The following is a 22627-nucleotide window of genomic DNA, read 5'->3' on the forward strand; positions in this document are numbered from 1 at the left end:
TCCTCAACCAGATGATTCTCTGTCGCCACAGCCCAGGAGGGGCCCTTTTCACAGCTATCCTAGCAAATTCTTTAGATGGGGATATTCTACTTCTGGATCCTGCTGAGATGGGGATTCTCCAGTTTTCTAGATGTTATGATCATTTATTTGTTGATGAGGGGCACAGTGTGGCAATTCTGACAACGAAATAATGCTCAGCATGGGACGCTGCTGTGTCCTCCTCCCCAGTCCCCATGGGGTGACTGAGAGCCCCTGCCCTCTGATCAATGCCGAGCACATCTGCCAAAATGTGGGACAAGGAACCTGAGACCACAGAGCTCTGATTCGACACAGTTCTCCAGCCAATGAGAATATGAGCCCGACTACATAGTTCCTTGTTATATCAGTGAGCTCTGCTTTGACCAAGGAAAGGGGGTATGGAGGAAAGCAGAGGGAGAGAGAGAGGGAGGGAGGGAAGGAGGAAGGAAAGGGAAGGAGAGGAAGAAGGAAGGAAAAAGCCAAGGCATTTCCTTTGACTGGGTAGTGACTGAGGTCTTGCATGGACCCTTTGATCCTAGTGCAAATGTCTAGGTCTTTGAAAATATAGTCACTTTTGTAGGTTTATCCACATCCGCTGCTTTGCTCGTGGAGCCGTGGCCTGGAGTCACAGCCTGTGTGTGAACCCTGGCTACCCTGCTTGCGTTCAGGCAGGATCAGCTAGAGGGCAGAGTGACCCGCAGGAAAGAATGCTGAACTCAGCTCTGCCAGGAACGAGCTCTAGGCCTATAGCAAATCTGGCCTGCATCGGCCTCGGCTTCTGGATTGCTAAGTCGAAATAAGAATGTCTAACCCCACACTGGGCTGTGAGTGTGGGATGAGACCATAGATGTGGAAGTGCTTTGGAAAACCAAATAAAAGTATTTGACATACACAAGATATTCCTGAGAGAAGGCTCGAAACAAAGGTTGTTTTGATCTCAGCCTTGGTTTACTAATCGAAGAAAATGAAAACTGGATTCCAACAAGGGACTGACTGTAAGATCCCATTCAGCCCGTGCCCCCAGTTACCGTGGCAACTTGTGACTCTGGTCCAACTACTTGTCCACCGACTCCTGTAGCGATTGCTTCTGTCGAGTGCGGAATCATGGTTCATCATCAGGGTTTTTATAAAGCCCTCTTCATGATTAATTAAAAAATGACAGTAATTTAAAATTCTATGCACAGGGACTAAGTTAAGTTAGCATTTTAAGTGAAAATAAATGTTGGTGCAATATGTTTCCTCTTTCCAGGTAAACTATTCTGAAAACCATGGTCAGCTGACAAGAGACTGTTTACGAGATATAATTAGACTACAAGAGCGTAAGTTTTCTCACATCTCCTTTCACCCCTGCTGGTTGGATCCACTCTTCTCTAACCTCAGGGGTTTGGTCCAGATCCTATTCTTCTTGTTCTCAGTGTGAAGCACTGTCCTCTCTCACCCCTGTCCTTCAAACCAGAGGACAGTCATAGAGCACATCCCAGCAAGCGCATGGTGCCAACCTAAAGTGATACTCCTGATACCAATTCTGACAATTTCCGCCTGCAGTTAGGAAGGCCCAGTGACACAGGGGAAAGAGTTTGGCATCACATGAACCTGGGTTTTGAAAGTCAGCTCCACCACTCACTACTCATGGTAAATTGGGCAAGTCACTTAACCTCTCTGAGTTTCAATTTCCTATTTTCCTTTTTAAAGAGATGAGGGCCATAGAGTAAGTATTACCCCCAAAGAGCAATAGGGAGGAATAAATATAATAAGCGTGGCCTGTAAAGAACTTAGCCCAGGGGCACATAATGAGCACGATATTAATGGTAGTTCTCTGCTGTAGGAAGGCCTCAAATGGCTGAAGGGGGACGGTTTCACCCGTAGTTTCTAGTTTAGGCAACCCCACCAACTTCCCTCGTTTGGGCAACTACACCAGCTTTCATGAACCCTAAGAGAAGAATGAATGATGATTTCCAGACATCTCTTTTCCCCTAATTCTACACATCGGCCTCTCAAAGAATGTCACTTTTGTCCTAACAAACCAGTCTTCCTACTGAGGCAATAATGCCTTTTAATCAAGTAGACTCAGAAGTACTTTATGACAGGAAATGCCTGATCACTAGAATCTTGGAGCTGGGAGGTATTCCTGAGCTCAGAGATACCGCATGCTATTAGAATAAGCTGGTAATTTCCCTTTGCTTAGATACTCTTGTTCTGTACAATTGCAGGAATTGATAACCTGATCCTTCATTTCCGTTTCTTTCAAAGAAAACTGGCAAGCAACCCATCTTCTTTCGGCCCCAATGCCTGACAGAGAGCTCAGTAGGCTGGGACCCTGGTGCAGTTAACATAGCTGGTTTCATGACATGGACAGGTGGGGGCCGGGGAGCTTCCTTACAGACCCTTCTAATTGAGTTGCTTCTCTGGCCAGAGGCCAGCCCTGACAAGGATCCAGCTCCCTCTCAAGCCCCGAAAAAGGGCTCAAGTGTCCCCCGTGGCCAGGAGAGTGGATAGGCAGCCAAGGCTTCCTAGTTCTCTCATCCAGGACGGCGCAGCCAGTGAACTAGAGATACTTCCCCAAGGAGAGGCGGCGTGCTGAGCTCACAGAGTAAAGAAGTCTTACCTAAGGAGCTAACTTCTTTATGCCCACCCCATCCCCCATCCTTGAAATTAAGAGTTTGGGGCTCAGGGGAGAGGAGAGGGGCTGGAGGTTGAATCAATCACCAATCACCAGTGATTTCATCAATCATGCCCGTGTAATGAAGCCTCCATAAAAAACCCAAAGGGACGGGGTTTGGAGAACTTATGGGTTGGTGAGCGCATGGAGATGTGCGGACAGTGGGCCCTGGAGAGGCATGGCACCCCTACCACAGACCTCGCCCTGTGCCGTTCTTCCATCTGTTCCTGAAGTTACACTCTGTTATAATAAAAGGGTGAGCTAGGCAAAAAAAAGAGTTTGAGGTTCACTTTGCAGTGGAATAAATTATAACTAGATTACTTACATCTGCATTTCAGTTTTTTAACACTGATATGCAAAAGTTAGTTTTCTTCCAAAGATTTTATTTACTTATTTGAGAAAGAGAGAGAGCAGAGGGAGGGGCAGAGGGGGAGAGAAAGGGACAAGCAGACTCCCCACTGAGCATGGAACCCGACTCAGGGCTCGATCCCCTGACCCCCGAGATCATGACCTGAGCCGAAACCAACTGTCAGACCCTTAACTGACCGAGCCACCCAGGGGCCCTTGCAAAAGTTGATTTTGATAGGCATATCTGTGTTTTCTCTACTCAACAGGATTTCATGGATGGTAGAAATGATGGCAAGAGACAGAGAGTCCTTAAAGGATATTCAGAGAATTAGAAAATTAGAACCCAGAAACGTGGGCTCTTCCTTCAAATTGTTTCCCTTGGGGGTGTGGCACAGGAAAGGGAAATATCTCAGATTACTCAGTCATTCCATTTTTATTACAGAGACTGTGCCATTTCGTTCCAGTGAGAATTTGTAAGATTCTTTTGAGATATTTAGGGAGGACTCCATATGCCGTAATTACAAAGTATATCGATGCTTGCAACTGTAGAGTTGTTTGTTTATAGTGAAGGCATCTGATCTGTGCTAAGAAGGATCTTGGAGGTCATTACACTTCTGAGAGAAAAACCATGTGAACACAATTCAAAGGAAAGAAATCAATTGAGAGATCGTGAATAAAAGAAATGCCATCACAATAGGTCTATAACTAGCTGCCCGCAGAAGGAAATGGGGAAGAAGGCAGAGAAAAGTTATGGAAGGAACAGTGCTAACTTGTGGCCATTGTCCAGACTAAAGGGGAAGCTCAGGGAAGTCAAAGATAACTCTCTGGTCTTCCACCTGGGGCATGAGCAACATGATGATTCTGTGAAGATTCAACAGAGTCCGATGCTGGACAAAACAGGCCCCACCAAGACTGGAAACAGAACTCTCAACACTGAACTAGAACAGGGAAACATCTTGGCCAAATGATTTTTATAAACAAAATTATCTAGAGGGGATTCATAAAAGGGAAAAAAATTGCCCACTAATCCATCCGAGCTGACAATAACTTCTTGCACGTTCCATTCTCAAGTTCTTGTCCGTGACAACAAAAAATATTTATCCAGTTACCATCAAGTAAATATACCATATTGTGGACACAACTTTTTAATAAAAACCTAGCATTGGATCATAGCACTTTCCTACATTTCTACGTGATCTTAATAATTTTTACATCGACAACATCTTTTTTTTTTCAGATTTATTTATTTTAGAGACAGAGAGAGCAAGCAAGAGGGAGGGGAAGAGAGAGAGGGAGAGTCTTAAGCAGACTCTGTGCTAAGCGTGGAGCCCAATGCGGGGCTCAGGCTCATGACCCTGAGATCAGGACCTGAGCTGAAACCAAGAGTCAGACACTCAACTGACCGAGCCACCCAGGCGCCCCTGCATTGACAACATCCTAAGACAAGTTTCAAGATGTCATGAAACCTGGGAATACCAGCGATTTAAAACAGGGAGTCAAGTTTCTTGAGGGACTTCCTCAAGAAGATCAAGAAATTCCTAGAAGAGCAACAAAGATATAAATGGAGGGAATCAGATACATATGACAGTGAGTAGATTGTCTGAAAGTCAGTGGCTGATGGCTTTGGGGACAAGGGGAAGTCATTATATACGTAGCACTGGCCTCTGAGAAGTGAGCCCACAAGGAGGGGTCCAAGTTCACAGCCCAGGGCAGGAACAGCCATGGTGCATGACAATGAGTCTTCATTCTAAGTTCACATGGTGCTCGGTGTTTCATCGATAGGCCCTCTAAAGAAGCTTCTGGGCCTCAGAGCTCCTAAAAGAGCCCAAGAGCCAAGACCAAGAGCCAAGGACACTCAATGAAGGGAAAAGTTTGGGGTATCATCAGAGCCAGACATCCAGGACAGATATTTTATTCCTTGTCCCACTTCTAGGCTGCCAACCACCCTCCTCCCACTCACTGGTTCTGCTTTTGCTCTCCTCCTCTCTATTTCACTTCTTCCTCCCCCTTGAACTTTCTCCATCTTTCAGTCTGAAGAAGCAATGGGCTGTGGTCTTCCAGTTCCATAGATGAAGGGCTGTCCTGGGGAACCTAAGGCAGGAAGAGGGGAGGGAGGAACTCAGACCCGGAGGAGGGATTAGCTAGGACAGTAGGAAGTAAAAACTGTGACAACAGTGTCCCAAGAAACAAGGTGATAGTTTTACTTGTTACACTTCTGCATTGTTGAGGTGGTTGGTTTTTTTTTTAAACAAGTCTGTTACAAATTGAAAGTCACACAAGTTAAATTTTAAAAACATTGAAAGAGGCAAATGTTTTCTTTTTTCTTTTTTAAAATATTTTATTTATTTATTTGAGAGAGAGAGGGAGAGTACAAGCACGGGGGAGGGGTAGAGGGAGAGGGAGAAGCAGGCGCCCCAGTGAGCAGGGAGCCCGATTCGGGGCTTGTTCCCAAGACCCTGGGATCATGACCTGAGCTGAAGGCAGATGCTTAACCGACTGAGCCACCCAGGCGCCCTTCTTTTTTAAAATGAAAGAAGCAATAGACTAGTGTTGAAGAACAAAAATTCACCTGAGCAAATTTGAAGATCTAAGTGGCTTCATTAAGCGATTCAAGAATCAGGCAGCATCCCATCTTGCAAATGGAAGGGAGCTCCCCGAGGAGTTGTACCAAATGGAAGGTTTTTATAGGAAAAAGGGTGGGACAAAGAGGTTATTAGCAAAAGAAAGGATCAGTCCAGGCAAGGCCTTTCCCTTAGGGGATGGGGCGGGGGTCTCATTCTGCAGAGTATTTCATCTTCCCTTGGATGGATGGAGGTGGGGGGCGGTGGATGGAGAGGACCCACGGGACAGATTGCCTCTTGGATGCTGACCAGAATCTCCCTGACTGACCGCTGAAGATTATCTTTCTAGGAGAGGTTGAAACTACAGTTAGGTTAGGTGTTAAGTCCCTGTTTCGAGACTTGGCCTCAGTGATGCCATGTTGAGCCTGTGGTTCTTTGTCACACTACACAAGGAAGAGTCAATAGTGCCAACAAAAGCAGCAGAAAGATCCCAAGTGGCAAGTGCAGAGAAAATGTCTTGGATGACTGGCGGTCCTGGTCCGTGCCTCTGAGAAACCCGGTTTTGCAAACACAAAGAGTGAGCCAAGTAGGAGAGAAACGACAACAGATGAGAGATGGGTCATTTAAAAACATCAGCAGGGAGGACAAGGAGACAAGGCAAGAGCAGAGAGAGCCTCAAAGATTTGGAAAACTCGAGGCAAATAAGGAGAATAAGAGGAGCTGCCATTTCTGAAGCCAGGAGGGAACGTTCCAGGTGGAGGAGAGCTGGAGAAAAAGGACCAAGAGGAGCAAGGAGAGAGCAGCCGGGGGGGGGGGGGGGGTCACTGCAAAAAACGGTCAGATTTTGAAAATTGTGTACTAGGGAAAGCTTCCAAACAGGTATAAAGCAGAGAAAACGGACGCCTGGGTGGCTCAGTGGGTTAAGCGTCTGCCTTTGGCTTGGGTCATGATCTCAGAGTCCTGGGATGGAGCCCCTCATCAGGCTCCCTGCTCAGTGGGGAGTCTGCTTCTCCCCTTCTCTGCTGCTCCCCCTGCTTGTACTTTCTCTCTATCTCACACTCTCTGTCTCTCTCTCAAATAAATAAATAAATAATCTTAAAAAAAAACAACAGGAGAGTATAGTTAGAATGAACCCCCGTGTACCCATCTCCCAGCTTTGACAATCAGCAACTCATGACCAACCTTGCTTCTTCTTCTACACCCTCACCAACTCATCATGCCGTCCCTGGGCTGCTTTGAAACAAATTCAAGATTCAACATTCTTTCAGTGGTTCTCAACCTTGACTGAACATCGAAACCCCCAGAGGGCTTGTTCAAGCACAGATTGCTGGACCCCAGCCTGGGTTTCTGATTCAGCAGGTCTGGGGTGGGACTGAGAATCTGTTTCTGACAAGTTCCCAGATGATAACCAGTGCTGCGGATCCAGGGGCCACACTTTGACAATCACTGTATGATTTCATCTGGACATACTTCTCTCTCAGAAAGGACCCCCTTATTGAAAACATAATCACAACGTCACTGCCCCTCACAAGAATCTAGACTAATTCCTTAACATCATGTTTTCCCATCTGTCCTCTTGGTGGTTCTACTAACCACTTGTTCGATTTGTGCTCCCAAAAGGTCCATGCATTGCAGTTGGTTCATACATCTCTGTCGGCTCCTCTGACCTCCGGGCAGGGTTTGAATCAGTAGCACGAGGAGTACTTTGAGGAGTCGTACGGACAGATGTGCAGCTGTGGATGTGAAAAGACCACGGCCCTTGGGTCTGAATTAGAGGCTGGACTGGTCACTGAAGGGCTCTGCGGCTCACATGCCTCATTTGTGAAATGAAGAGAATAAGCCTATCTCATGGGAAACTGGTGAGAATTACATGAAAAGTAAGCCTGTGGCATGGTATCTGATACATGGTTGGGCTAAGGAATCAGAAGATGTGGGTTTGCAGAAGCTCTGTGACCTTGGGACTGGAGACAGGTACTTCTCTGAGCTCATTTCCTAATCAGTAAAGTGGAGATGATAATAGTATTTTAGGGGCGCCTTGGTGGCCCAGTTGGTTGAGCGTCCGACTCTTGGTTTGGCTCAGGTTATGATCTCAGGGTCATTAGATCAAGCCCCGCAGCAGGCTCCACACTCAGCGAGGAGTCTGCTTGAAGATGCTCTCTCTCTGCCCCTCCCCCCACTCACGGTCACTCCCTCTCTAAAATAAACAAATAGGGTCTTTTTATTTTTTTTTTTAATTTTTTTTTTAAAGATTTTATTTATTTATTTGACAGAGAGAGACACAGCGAGAGAGGGAACACAAGCAGGGGGAGTGGGAGAGAGAGAAGCAGGCTTCCCGTGGAGCAGGGAGCCAGATGTGGGGCTCGATCCCAGGACCTTGGGATCATGACCTGAGCCAAAGGCAGAGGCTTAACGACTGAGCCACCCAGGCGCCCCCAAATAGGGTCTTTTTAAAAAAACAGTATTTAGAGGGTTGTGAATGAGCTAATGGGTGCAAACAGCTCGAGCACGGTATCTAATGTGCAATAAGCACTTTAATTTTTTGTTGTTTTTCCAAAAATACCCATTATTACTAGGAGCAGGGTGACTATCACTTTTCTTCTGCCTGAGTAGGAATGCCTTCTTAGAATCTGGATTGTCAAAGTCAGGCATTGGGAGATCCCAGGTCATGTTTTTGTGTTTCCCACCTCACTTATTTCTTAGTTTGGTTAATGGCACCATCCTCCTCCCAGGCGCCCAAGTTAGAAACTTCGGGGGTCACCTTGGACGCCAGCTCACATTCTGTGCAGCACCCATTCTAAAGGCTTCTTCCTTCTGGGAGCTTCTGGGATCCCAAACAGGATGAAAGAGCCCGACAGGGCCTGGTACACAGCAGATCCTTAATCGACACTGAGGGTTTGGTTTTATTGCCATCGCCTCGGCTCTCCTGACCACGGCCCTCCCCACCTGCACCGCCCAGCGACTCCACCAGCCTCTGCCCTCCAGCCTCTGGCTCCTGTCCACCCTGTGGATGACAGCCTTTCTCCTGTCCCGCACCCCCCCCCGCCCCCGATCTCTGACCACAGTGTAGCTGGTGCAGTTTATGCCCCGCTCATCGTCCAGCAGTGTAAGGAGCTGCTCTTTTCTTTTTCTCATTTTCTTTTTTTTCTCCCTCCATCTCTGACGCTTCCATTTCCCTCCTTCCCACAGGCCTTCACTCTCCTGGTGTTTTTTGTTTTGTTTTTTAAAGATTTTATTTATTTATTTGACAGAGAGAGGAGGGCGCTCACAAGCAGGGGGAGTGGGAGAGGGAGAAGCAGGCCTCCTGCTAAGCAGGGAGCCCGACGCGGGGCTCGATCCCAGGACCCTGGGATCATGACCTGAGCCGAAGACAGATGCTTAACGACAGAGCCACCCAGGCGCCCCCACTCTCCTGTTTTTGATAACATGTTCTTGGGTATGTATATGAACTTATAAAATACACTATTTTATTGTGTGTAGTTTCTATTTTTAAACCCACCGTTCCCCTGGCAGATCTCCCCCCACTGCCTACAGCCTGCACTCTGGTGAGATGAATTTTAGGACCCGATCCTTTAGGACCTGAGCAAGGGTGTCTCTGAAGCAGAGGCCAGGAGGGGCATCGCTGAGTTATACTGTCCATGACAAATTTTTTTAAAAAGATTTTTATTTATTTATTTAACAGAGAGATAGAGAGAGAGCACAAGTAGGCAGAGTGGCAGGCAGAGGGAGAGGGAGAAGCAGGCTCTCTGCTAAGCAGGGAGCCCGACGCGGGGCTCGATCCCAGGACCCTGGGATCATGACCTGAGACGAAGGCAGACGCTTAACCGACTGAGCCACCCAGGCGCCTCTGTCCGTGCCAGTTGACGCCGACGAAGTACTGCCAGGTTATCCCTGAGAACTACAGAGCTCTTGGCCTCTAATGCTCCATCCCCTCCACAGAGGGACCTGACAGCACACTAGCAGGGCTTCAGTAGCTTAAGCTCATCCCTAGGGTGACCCCAGCCCCCTCGGAGTGTTCACCTGGAATGGAAGCTCAATGTGGCCAGGAGAATTTGTTGTTTGTTCTAGCAGGTAGGCTCCCGAACTTCCCCTTAGAGCAGTGACTTTAGAACTCATGCAATGATAAATTCTTTCTCTGCCCTTTGAAATCAAATCTACCAGCCCCAACGGTTTCCTCTCCTCTCCTGGCAGGGACTACATTGAGCCATCACCTTGCCGCAGCCTGGAGCGGCGGCTCCTGTCACAGACACAGGAGAATTTGCTTCTCCTCTAGATAAGCCCCGATGAGCCAGTCCAGGCGGCCTCGTCACAGACTGAGCCCTCTTAACACCCGCCTCAATACCTTTCTCTTCTGCACATCCTTTAAGTATCTCCCTGCCTTAGAAATGTTGCCAGCCTTTTGTTTTGGAGGAAGTGGAGTCCCGTTCTCCCTGGATTCTTTTTCCCTCTTGCAACATAGTTACTGAGTAAGACCTGTCCCCACTGCTTGAGCTAGTGTCCCGCTTTGCTTATCTTTGCCCTGCCCTGGACCGTGCCCGCAGTGTACTTTCCCAGCGGGTCAGCAGAAGAGTTTCAGACCTCGCCAGAATTTGGTGTTATCCGGTTTCCTGATTTTTGCCAACCTCGCGGGTAAAAAGAGATCTCTTGCTCTTGTTTTCATTTTCATGCATCTGTAACTGGTGGGGTTGAGCGAAACTAGTGGACTCTCTTGTGTGAGTCACATATTTATATTCTTTGTCCATTTTTCTATTGGGTTCTCTGTCTTTTTCTGACTGATTGGTAGCACTTTCTTATATATTCTAGGTAATAATCCCTGTTGGTTTTAGAAGTCTCAAATATTTTTTTTCTCAGTCAATCACCTGTCAGCTAATTCTGTTAACAATATCCGTCATTATCATTAATTCTGAAACAGTCAAATCCCTCAATTTTTTTGGCCTCTGATTGTACTTTTTAGGTCTTGGGTTGTTTGGGGTTTTTTTAAAGATTTTATTTATTTATTTATTTGAGAGAGAGAGAGCGAGCACGAGCAGGGAGAAGGGCAAAGGGAGAGGGAGAAGCAGGCTCCTCAGTGAGCAGGGAGCCTGACACGGGGCTCCATCCCAGGACCCTAGGATCCTGAGCTGAGCCAAAGGCAGATGCTTAACCGATTGAGCCACCCAGGGTCTTGTTTTTAAAAGAACTCTTCCCCACTTTAAAAATATAAATAGGGGCGCCTGGGTGGCTCAGTTGTTAAGCGTCTGCCTTCGGCTCGGGTCGTGATCGCAGGGTCCTGGGATTGAGCCCCACATCGGGCTCCCTGCTTAGCAGGAGGCCTGCTTCTCCCTCTCCCACTCCCCCTGCTTATGTTCCCTCTCTCGCTGTCTCTCTCTGTCAAATAAATAAATAAAATCTAAAAAATAAAATAAAATCATAAATATATTTTCCTATGTATATTTCTATGTATTTTTTTGTACAGTTGCCTTTCATGTTCATATCTTTTTTTTTTTAAAGATTTTATTTATTCATTTGACAGAGAGAGAGCACAAGTAGGCAGAGTGGCAGGCAGAGGGAGAGGGAGAAGCAGGCTCTCCACTGAGCAGAGAGCCGGACATGGAGCTCGATCCCAGGACCCCAGGATCATGACTTGAGCCGAAGGCAGACGCTTAACTGACTGAGCCACCCAGGTGCCCCTTTTCTTTTCTTTTTTAAGTAGGCTCTACACCCAACATGGGGCTTGAACTCATGACCCTAAGATCAAGGGTCGCATGCTCTACCAACTGAGCCCGCCAGGCACCTGTCACTTCCTTTCGAATCCTTATACCTATTACTCCTTAACACGTTGGCCAAGACCTCCAGTACTCTTTGGAGTAGTAGCAGTTCCTGTTCTTAAAGGGAATGTGGATCTACCTGCACCTGTTACCTTCTTCCTATCCCCAGGGGTTAAGCCTGCCCTCGTGTAGCTACAAGCTCTATTTCCTACTGGTGCAGGACTAGTGATTCTGTTTTGTCTTGTAGTGGAGTTGGGATAAACTATAATCTGTCCATGGAAATATGGGGGAGGGAAAGGGCCCAAGATAAAAGCTTCCCCACTTGTCGCACCTTTCCCCTTCTCCTGTAGACGAGAGTCACACACACACATACCCTGGGACCCAATTATTTGCTGTCCTCTAGAAGCTTCTCACAGTTACTACATTAGAGACTCAGATATACCGGCTGCCCCATTTCTGAGGCACTCCCAGCACTGGGTTGAGCAAAATAGCCAGTAGCCTAAAATGGGTTGCCATTTTATCGAGATCCAGAAGCCAGAGGGACAGTTCTAAAATAATTACCATCATGGGAATGCTTTAATCATAGGCCATTGAAGGCCCTCTTGTAAACTCTTTAATAAGAGCATTCAAGGACTGGACAAGTTGGCCTCACCTCCTTTTCCTCTTACAACAGCATACCCCACACTCAGACCATCCTGGGTGATCTTTTTCTGAATGTGTGTGCATTAAATCTTATCTGTTTATCATACAAGTCCCTCCGCAGGGAACTCTCCCACCCTTTTTCCACAAGGAGAAAGCCTAATCATTTATCAAGGCTCAGAACAAAAGTCATCAGTCTTATGATGTCTTCCCAAGTTTATCTCACTGGTGTAAATCATGCCCTCCCCCATGCTTCCCAGAGCACTTAACTGTCAGATTTGCCTTACAATTTGTTGTTAGTTATCTCCACTGTCCCATTAGGTAGAGACCTTGAGGAGGGCAAGGACTGTGTTTTACTCATCTCTATCTCTGCAGCAATTCTTCACACCTAGTAAATTCTCAATAAATGCTTATTCATCAAATTAAAGGACAGAGATCACAAATTATAGGAAAAAGAAGTCATTAGTAGAGATGAAGTAACGCTCTTGCCTAATCTTCGTTCCAGCAGGATCGAACCTGGATTTGCAGAGGTGTTGTTACCTGCAGTAATACTCAGCAATATGCAAATAGGAACAAGAACAGACACAGAAAACGCCTTCTCATTCTCGTTATTATGAAATAAACCCTTCGGGCGCTGTAGTAACAGGGGCTCAAACTATGCGGTGCGGAGCAACTATTTAGAACAAATTGTACCTGGGGCACCTGGGTGGCTCGGTTGGTTAAGCATCCGAATCTTGATTTCGGCTCCAGTCATGATCTCAGGGTTGTGGGATGGAGCCCCGCGTTGGGTTCCGTACTGAATGTGGAATCTGCTGAAGATTCTGTCTTCCTCTGTCCTTCCCCCCACTCTGCATGCTCTCTCTCTCAAAAAAAAAAAAAGAACAAATTGTACCTGTAAAGCCTAACATTTGGGGCAACTGTGGAATGTGGCATGTGGCCAGACGTTCCTGGGTCTCCACTCCTTAATGACACTTCAAGGCCCTTCAAGGCTACACAAGGCCCTTGAAGTGTACCTATATAGGTGATGATTGTAAGAGAAATGGAACTTCTTTTGAAATATGGCCTTTGCTTTCGATAGAAATTTCCAGTAAGTGGGAGAGATTTGTCACATTGTAGAGGAGATGTGGGAAAGGTAAATGAAGAAACTGAAGTAAAATTAATAACGTTTATCTATTTTTTTTAGAAGATTTTATTTATTTATTTGACAGAGAGACACAGCGAGAGAGGGAACACAAGCAGGGGGAGTGGGAGAGGGAGAAGCAGGCTTCCCGCCGAGCAGGGAGCCCGATGCGGGACTCGATCCCAGGACCTTGAGATCATGACCTGAGCCAAACGCAGACGCTTAACAACTGAGCCACCCAGGTGCCCCAATAACGTTTATATTGTTGCTTTTCTTGGAGTGATACATAGCACTTTTGTCTGTGTCTTTGTTCTTTTCGCATGTCTGGGCAATAAGTAAAGAAGGTATTATTATCTATCTACACATAAAAACTGAGATATATACATATCATTATTATATAAAATATATCGTCATTATACAAAAGCTGAAATAAGAAGGAATTGAAGTCTTTTCTTCCGTGGATTGTTGCCCCAGTGGCCCTCAATTTGTTCACATGTCCCTGTAGCCACATCCTTGGGTGGTACCTTTCACACTGACTCCAGGTGTGGCCATGTAACTTGCTTTGGCCAGAGACAAGAGCAAATATGACCCAAGCAGAAATTTTAAAGTGCTTGCTTATTGAAGCTTCCCCTGTCTTGCTGCTCTTTGGCACGCCATGATGAGATCTCCTGGGCTCGAGGATGAGAGAGCGTGTGGAGCAGAGACAAGCCATCCCAGCAGAGTCCTCCTCAACAAAAGAGCCTCTTAATCTCCAGGTAGGTGGCCCAGCTGGAGGAACCACCTACCAGCCTCAGAGATCCATCACATCAGCTGGATCAGCACTGTCCAAATGACTCACAGAATCGTGAAAAATAATAAATGTTGTTGTTTTAAGCCACTAAGTTTCAACCTAACCAATAACATTCCCCCAAGAAAGCCTATTCAGGCTAGAATCTCGAGGTCCTGGTCCCCAGGCTCATGTTTAATTGCTGTTACTGCTTTTCTAGTCAAAGTTCAAGTTGAGATATGCAAAACCTCTGTATCTTAGGTATGATCAAGCCTCTTCTGAATCCCTCAAGGGCAAAGGCCATGACTTTATTTTTCCAGTTGGCTTAGTACATTGCTTTATTCATAAAATATGCTCGGTACAGAGTATTACTTTTCTGAAAGGGAATGGAAGTTTAATTCTTATGAGGATAGAAGGTGAAAGCTACATGTGGTATGTATAACTCTCAAAATTTATATAGGGCACAGATATTTCTAGTTACAAAGAAGGTTTTAGACTAACAATCTATCCTGAGATAACAGAAAGGAAGGAAAAGCAAGGGCCATGTTTTTGTCCCCATGGTACAAAACAGACTCTAGCAGAGCCACAGAGCTGAACAGCTTCTGGGAGCACCATTCACATTGAGGTCTATGCGAATAGTACCCCCAGGTTGTGCAGTACGCAACATACACGGCTGTACATGAGGTCCCTGCCTGACATAGTAAATGTTTAGTGAATGAATGAGCAAGCAAGTGAGTGAGCATGTGTGCAGGCATACACACCATGTTTGTGGCTCCTAGCAGAGTTTTAACTGGAAAGAAAAATCAAATTATCATAAGTATCCCTATTTAGTGAGGTCCCAGAGCACAAACCACTTTGCTTTTGGTGTGAAAAAGTGAGAAAATAGCCAAATAAATTGTGTAGATCAGCTATAGATTCAGAGAAAAAACTTTCACCAAATGTTGCTGGTTAAAATAATAATAATAATAATAATAATAATAATAATAATAATTCATTCTGGTTAATGGTGACACCTAGTGGTGCATCAACACTGTGGGTTTTCCTTGGAGTAAACTCTTTTGTTTTATATGTTAGGGTAGAGGAGTCCTTGAGATGATGGGCTCCTGTCCATTAACAGATTAGGCAGTCGAGGCCCACAGACCTCCATGGTCAGCACAGGTGGGATGTTCGTTGTTCCAGAATCTAGCCCTGGAGAGGCTGTTCCAGCGCTGCTGTCACAGGGACCTCAGAATAAAGGCCAGAGCTGTAGGAAGCTCCCTCCCAGGGGTCCAGGGTCCCTCGCTGTCTCTTAAGCCAGTTGTCCTCAGCTTTTCCACGTGTGTCTTACTCTTTTCCCATCTCCTTTCCTTGCTTCTTCTATTTGTCCGTTGCCAAAATAGCCAATCCATGTGGCTATTTAAATTCAAACGAATTAAAACTAAATGAAATGAAAAATTCGGTCCCTTGCATTTCAGGTCCTCAACAGCACTAGCGGCCACTGTTCATGCAGACCGTGAGCATCTCCGTCATTGCAGAAAACCCTACAGGAAAGCCAGGGCCTGGAGCTTGCTTACCTACCTCTCTGATCCTCCATTTCTTTCCATTCTCGAAGCCTCTTCTCTAAGTGGTGATTCTGCTCCTTCCCCGCCCCCCTCCAGTTTATTTGGTAGCTTTCCATTTTCTGTATATTATTATGTAAACTCGTCAAGGTGACCTTGCCAAGTGAGCACAAAAATATATAATCATATTGGATAGTTTATTCAGGACAGTCAATGATTCACAGCATCTTGTTTTCCATGCATTGGAACACATCAAAATATTTTTAAACTCAACACATCAACACATCATTTGAAACAATTATAGCCCAGGCTTTTTTTTTTTTCTTCTGTTTTTTAAATCCACAGGTTTCTGCCTTTCTCCTTTGTCTTGAGTTAAAGTAGCTTTAAAGTTAAACAGGACATCATTTTTTTTTAATGCCTGGAAAAAAATATTCTTTAAGATTTTATTTTTAGGTAATCTCTACACCCAGTGTGGGGCTCAAACTTACAACCCTGAGATCAAGAGTCGCATGCTCTACCAACGGAGCCAGCCGGGCGCCCTAAAAAAATACTTTTTTATGCATAGAACAGCTTTGAAACAATACACAAGAAACTTTGTTGAATACTCTTTTATAATATTTTAATTTTTACCAGATTTTTATGCATGTGTATATGTGTGTATATATGTATCTGCATATGTATCTCCATGTATAACTTTTTAAATTAAATTGAATTCTAAATTACTTTTGAAATTTAAAATTAAAATCATATCTGAAAATAAATGGCACAACCCTGAGAGGATCAAACCAAAGACTTTCCAGGAAAAATGAGCTCTTGGAGAGAAGGTAATTTCCGAATGAGCCTGCAATGTTTGGGTGGTGATGCATCTCTTTAAAGAAATAAGGAGGGTGGGAGGGAGGTAACACTGCATTAACTTTAGATTTATGTCTAATGGCAATTTGCCTAGAATCAGAATGCACTGACCAGTGGCCCTCTTGACTGTTAATAGAAATTTATATTAGGAAGAAAGCCTTCCTTTTCCTTCCCACCCCTAATTAGAGAGGAATGACTGAGAGCCTGTCCCTTTGGCACCCACCTGAAAAGGGACCTTGGAAAATGCTAACAGCTCAGATCCCCACCTCTCAGTAAGGGCTTGATGAACAAAGTAAAAGCTTTCCTCTTTCTTCCTTTTCTTCTGCTCCCCCGGCTAGGTATGGCCACATGTCCTCCTTAGAACCACTGGATTTCAAGGAAGAAAAGAGGATGAATCTTGAGATCTTGCCTGACTTCAAATCTGGCTTCAGCCAGAAACTACTTCAAAACTTGGATTTATGTAGGACTCACGTAAAGACTTGTATTTCTTTTTTTTTTTTTAAGATTTTATTTATTTATTTAGAGACAGAGTGCGCTCGCGAGTGGGGAGAGGAGCAAAGGATAGGGCAGACTCCATGTCGAGCACAGAGCCCCACGCGGGGCTCAAGTCCATGACCCCGAGATCACCACCTAAGCTGAAACCAAGAGTCAGGCGCTTAACCGGCTGAGCCCCCCAGGCACCTCAAGACTTGTATTTCTTTAAAAAGGGATCTGGGGACCAGGACAGAACTGGCATACCTGTAAGATAAGTAACAGTTCTACTGCCAATTTGAGAAAAAGGGAAACCGAAGCAGGGCACAGTAAATGTGATGTGAGCTGGGATTTGCAGCCGGGACTTTTGACTTCCCGTAAGCCAATTCACATCAAAACCATATAATCATATGCCCAGACCAAACTGTAGCATCTCTGTGTGGATTCCTCTAAATAAAATGCTGCCTAGACCATGCCACCCAGGGGAGTTGGCTTGTGGTTCCTTCTGACTGGGGACTTCTGTGGTGCCAGCCCGGCCTGGGGTGGAATCGTGGTCCTCCTGAAAGAACAGAGGTGTATGTGTTGGCTCCGTGGGACATGCAGCAGTCCCTCTCTAATGGTGCTCTGTGTTGGAAAGACAAACAGCCTCCCGTCCCTTAGGCGCAGGACCAGCAGCATGGTCCTTATCCCAAGGCAGACTGGCCGTAGGAAATGGAAAACTCCGTATCACCAGCGCTACAAAAGCCCTTAAAACACTCCCAGTCCATCCTTCATTTTATGGAGCGGGAAACTGAGGCCCCAAAAGATTGGGAGGTCAAGTGAGCTTCCTAAGATTATATAAGGGGAGTACAGTGCAGCAGCCTCCCGCCAGGCCTCCCCAACCACTTAGTCTGCTTTGCCCGCACCATCCCAGCATCCCTAAAGCCTTCCGTGCAAAGACTTCCTCTAGCCTCATGGAAGGATGTGAACGCCTTCACAGTGTCCACTCCTTAATATGAAGATTGACACACTGAGGATTACTTGGTGTGTGTTTTCAGGTCAGATTCTATTTATTATTATTTTTTTAAAGATATGAGCAAGAGAGAGAGTGCGCACATGCGTGAGCAGGGGCGGGGCGCGGGGCGCGGGGAGGGGCAGAGGGAGAGAGAGAGAATCTCAAGCAGACTCCCCGCTGAGCACAGAGCCCAACATGGGAGCTCGATCCCACCACCCTGAGATCATGACCTGAGCCGAAATCAAGAGTCGGATATTCAACCAACTGAGCCACCCAGGTGCCCCCAGGTCAGATTTTAAATGTACATCCATGCTAATAAAGTAGCAGCTAGCCCCATGTGGCTTCTGAGCTTTTGAAATGCAGCTCCTGGGGCGCCTGGGTGGCTCAGTTGGTTGGGCGACTGCCTTCGGCTCAGGTCATGATCCCTGGAGTCCCAGGATCAAGTCCCGCATCGGGCTCCCTGCTCGGCAGGGAGTCTGCTTCTCCCTCGGACCCTCCTCCCTCTCATGCTCTCTGTCTCTCATTCTCTCTCAAATAAATAAATAAAATCTTTAAAAAAAAAAAAAAAGAAATGCAGCTCCTGTAAATTAACATGCACTATAACTCTAAAATAACACATCAGAGTTTCAATAGTTGGTATGAAGAAAACTGTTTAATAATGTTCATACTGATTACATATTGAAATAATATTTTAGATATAATAGGTTTTATTTAACGTACTATTAAAATTTATGGACGCGTTTCTTTTTACTTTTTTTTTTAGATTTTATTTATTTATTTGAGAAAGGGAGAATGAGAGACAGAGAGCACGAGAGGGAAGAGGGTCAGAGGGAGAAGCAGACTCCCCGCCGAGCAGGAAGCCCGATGCGGGAATCGATCCCGGGACTCGATCCCAGGACTCGATCCCAGGATTCCAGGATCATGACCTGAGCCAAAGGCAGTCGCTTAACCAACTGAGCCACCCAGGCGCTCTCTTTTTACTTTTGAAAATGTGGCTACTAGAAGATTTAAAATGACATATGTGGTTCACATTACATTTCTGGTGGACAACAATATAGACCCTGCCTTCTGCTTTGCATTCATTTGATATTCAGGTGGAATCACTTGGTGTACACACATTTAATGTACTTACACTAGTGGGGAAGGGAGACAGAGGGAAAAAAGCAGGTGACTTTGTGTCACACTGGGGTCCCAGTTCCCATGCTTGACTCCCATTGGGTGAGCGCTGCAGCAACATGGATAGAGCTCAAAAATCTGACATCGTTGTAGATGCCTACAGATAATTCCCTTTACATAAAATTATAAAACGGCAAAGCAGGGCGCCTGGGTGGCTCAGTCGTTAAGCGTCTGCCTTCGGCTCAGGTCATGATCCCAGGGTCCTGGGATCGAGTCCCACATCGGGCTCTCTGCTCGGCAGGAAGCCTGCTTCTCGCTCTCCCACTCCCCCTGCTTATGTTCCTGCTCTCGCTATCTCTCTCTCTCTGTCAAATAAATAAATAAAATCTTTAACAAAGAAAAAAACGGCAAAGCAATATATTACAGATAGACATGCATGGGAATGATAAATACCAATTAGGGACGGTGTGATTCCCTCTAGGGAGGGAGGAAGGAGAATGTGATTGGGGAGGGGCTTTCATTGTACTTATAATAGTCTTTCTTTAGCTAGGTGGTGGTGTGCATTGTTTGATATTTATTTTCTATCCTTTGTGTAGACCAGGAATATTTCACAACAAAAGTGCTCAAAGTGCATACTTTCCACAGACTAGTGAGACACTGGTGGAGGGAACATATATTTTTGGTGAGTATGTGTTTTATTTGCTTAATATTGTTAGTGCAAATTCCTAGGCTATCCACTATTTATTCCCTCAGGAGCCCATTTCTAATATGGGGAACTTCCAAAGAAAGCAATTGCCTTTAAACTACTTTTCCTGTACAAGGCACACATGTGGACTATATACACACTCACAGTGACTTGGGGCTGCCACAGTGCTCCCCTTATCAATTGCTACAGAACAAACCACTCCCAGAACTTAAAGGCTTTAAACAAAAGGATTTGTTTCTCCTAATATTGTGGGCTGGTGGGTTCTACTGGTCTCACCTGGGCTTATGCAAGCAGTTGGTTTCAGCTGGAGCCCAGCTGAACTGGAAGGTCCAAAATGGCCTCACTCATGTCAGGCAGTGGTGCTGGGCTGTCCTCCAGGCGGCCTCTCACCCTCCAGGAGAGCAGACTGGCTTCCTTTTACGGCATCCTCAGGGCATTCTGAGTGACGAGGGAGGAAGCTACAAGTCCTTTTGAGATCTAGGCCCTGATCTCACGGGATGCCAGCTTAGCCACCTAATATTGGTCAAAGCAAGTCCCCGACTGAAAGATAGGAAAAGAGATTCTGCCTCTTGGTGGGAGGAGCTGCAAACAGTCTATGGCTGGATTTCACTCACCACACACATGTATTAAAATATTCATTTACTATTTTGAAATATACATAATACACAACACACCTAGAAAGCATTGGCTGAACTTCCACCATTTCCCTTAATTGGTTAAAAGAAAAAGCATCTATCACTAAACTATCCAAGCACAAAAGTTTTAATTCTATTTAAGCCTTGATAATATTCTTCTTTTTAATGGAAAAATAAAAGGGGGGGACTAGCAAGGGTCTTTTAGAGAGAATGATGAAACTCAGACTTGCAAGTTGAGTCTCAGCAGGAGCATCTGCTACCACTTAATATTTAACTGTGTAAGCCCAGACAATGAGAATGGGTGGGATTTCATAGTTTGAACCTCACCAAGCACCATCGATTTGCTACACTCGTTTTTAGTTAATGTGGAATTCTGTATTTTAGGAAGACAACGTGAAAGGTTTTATTTATTTACTTATTAGACAGAAGAGAGAGAGAAAGCAACAAAGGGAGAGGGAAAAGCAGCTTCCCCACTGAACAGGGAGCCTGATGTGGGGCTTGATCCCAGGACCCTGGGATCATGACCTGAGCCGAAGGCAGACGCTTAATGACTGAGCCACCCAGGCGCCCTAGGAAGACAATTTGAAGGGCACAAAATAAAGCTAAGAGGAATATAAGTGAGCAAAGCGGAGGCAGCAGGTAGGAGGGGCTCTACCCGTGGCTGAGTGTAGCTGGGTATTCATGAGATGGGGTTGTTACATTGAGAGAGCCTGAAAGTATCAGGTTTGCCCCACAGGCAAAATGTATGGAAGGAAAAGAGGAAAGGGGACACAGCGAGAGTAGGAGAATCTTAAACGTTCAAAGGTGCAGTTTGTGAAAAACTTTACTTCCAAGGGAAAAGAAAATTAATTTAATTTTGGAAGAAACTATCCTGGAAAAACACTTGTTTTCCTCTCCAAACCATCTCCTCAATATGGGAGACTGTATTCAGTTAAATTCAGTTAAAACATGTCCCAGAGATGATGTACACACTCAGGGAAGGTCACTGGTAGAAGGGAGTGGGCGATTTTCTTGGGGAGAAATGACCGATGACCACAGCGATTCACAGAGTATGGAGTAAAACCAAGGCCGGGGGAGCAGGGCTGAAAGCAGGAGAGAACACCTGGCTTACCAGGTGAGAACGATCTGAGTCGCAGGCTCCCAGAAAGGGAGATCGCTGTTCGCTTCCTCCCCGCCGTGATCCTGCAACATGTGAACTGGCCTTCTAAAAATGAGAAAAAGGAGAAAGAGAAGCAAAAGGAAGACCCTGAGACGTCAGCAGCCAGGACCAGCAGCCAACATGGGGCTGTTCAGAGCGGGTTGGGAGGCCTGCTCGATAGAGAGGTTAGTTAAGGCCTATTGGTGGCTGTGGGGTCCTGAGCCACCGCTCCCTAGCCATTTGACCTTGGGTGAGTAATGTAATATCTATGAACTTCAAGGTTTTAGTCTGTAAAAATGGGAGCCTAAGGTGATGTGTATAGCGTGCCAGGCACGCATTAAAGGCTGGGTGCTTAAAAACTGTTCCATGGTGAATTCCCATTATTCTCTTCGGGAGGGCTCAGCTCCTGCCATTTTGTCACACGTCCTGTCTCCACACCAGCCCTGACATTTAAGCTCATACTACATGGGCCCTGACTCAGGCACAGCAGCTTTGGGGGGCCCCGTAGGAGTGGTGACTAGTTTTCCTTCTGGTGGGGATCCAGTGGGCCCAGAGGCGCAAACCTCAGCATGGCTTCAATTTTTAAACATCTTATTTCAGGGGCGCCTGGGTGGCTCAGTCGTTAAGCGTCTGCCTTCGGCTCAGGTCATGATCCCAGGGTCCTGGGATCAAGTCCCGCATCGGGCTCCCTGCTCGGCAGGGAGCCTGCCTCTCTCTCTCTCTCTCTCTCTCTCTCTGTCTCTTATGAATAAATTAAAAAAAAAAAATCTTTAAACATCTTATTTCGTTAAGAGGCAAAGGTAGGGGCACCTGGGTGGCTCCCTCAGTTAAGGGTCCAACTCTAGATTTCCGCTCAGTTCACCATCTCAGGTCATGATCTCAGGGTCCAGGCTGGGGGTGGAGCCTGCTTGAAATTCTTGCATGCTCTCTCTGCCCCTCCCCCACCCTCTCTCTCTTTAAAAAAAAAAAAAAGAGGCAAAGGTAAATACTTCCTGAGAGCCTCAGTAGATTTCCACCTGTTGCCTGCATTTCTGCATCTGCGTCAGTCCAGATGTAAAATGCTAACTTTTTTAATGTGGATTTTCCTTCACATGAAGCCTTTAAAAATAATATAGAGTATCTATTTCTCTGAGTGCCTTTTGCCAGGAGACAAGAGAGTAGAGAAAATGATCTGTTGAGTTTTACTTTTAAGCATAATATCATCCTTGAATTACCTTTTAAAATCATTTATTGAACACTTACTATGTGCCAGGCAAATACAAGTGCTCAGATGAGACAAAGAAAAGTAGAACACAGTTCTTGCCCTTGGAGAGTTTCCGGTC

The 22627-nt window shown here is 45.8% G+C and overlaps 1 long non-coding RNA gene across 1 annotated transcript in view; it reads left to right on the top strand.

Annotated features, from left to right (window-relative positions):
* The first annotated feature begins 1273 nt into the window (after nucleotides 1-1273).
* LOC145723289 (uncharacterized) overlaps nucleotides 1274-22627 on the top strand; it is a 75144-nt gene continuing 53790 nt past the window's right edge. The window contains exon 1 of the long non-coding RNA XR_014148218.1: nucleotides 1274-1337. This is a non-coding gene — a long non-coding RNA (uncharacterized LOC145723289). The remainder of the gene's footprint in view (nucleotides 1338-22627) is intronic.

The sequence above is a fragment of the Leptonychotes weddellii genome, chromosome 9 (genome assembly GCF_054177405.1).
Source record: "Leptonychotes weddellii isolate Sample4059 chromosome 9, ASM5417740v2, whole genome shotgun sequence".
In the NCBI taxonomy this organism is placed as follows: Eukaryota; Metazoa; Chordata; class Mammalia; order Carnivora; family Phocidae; genus Leptonychotes; species Leptonychotes weddellii.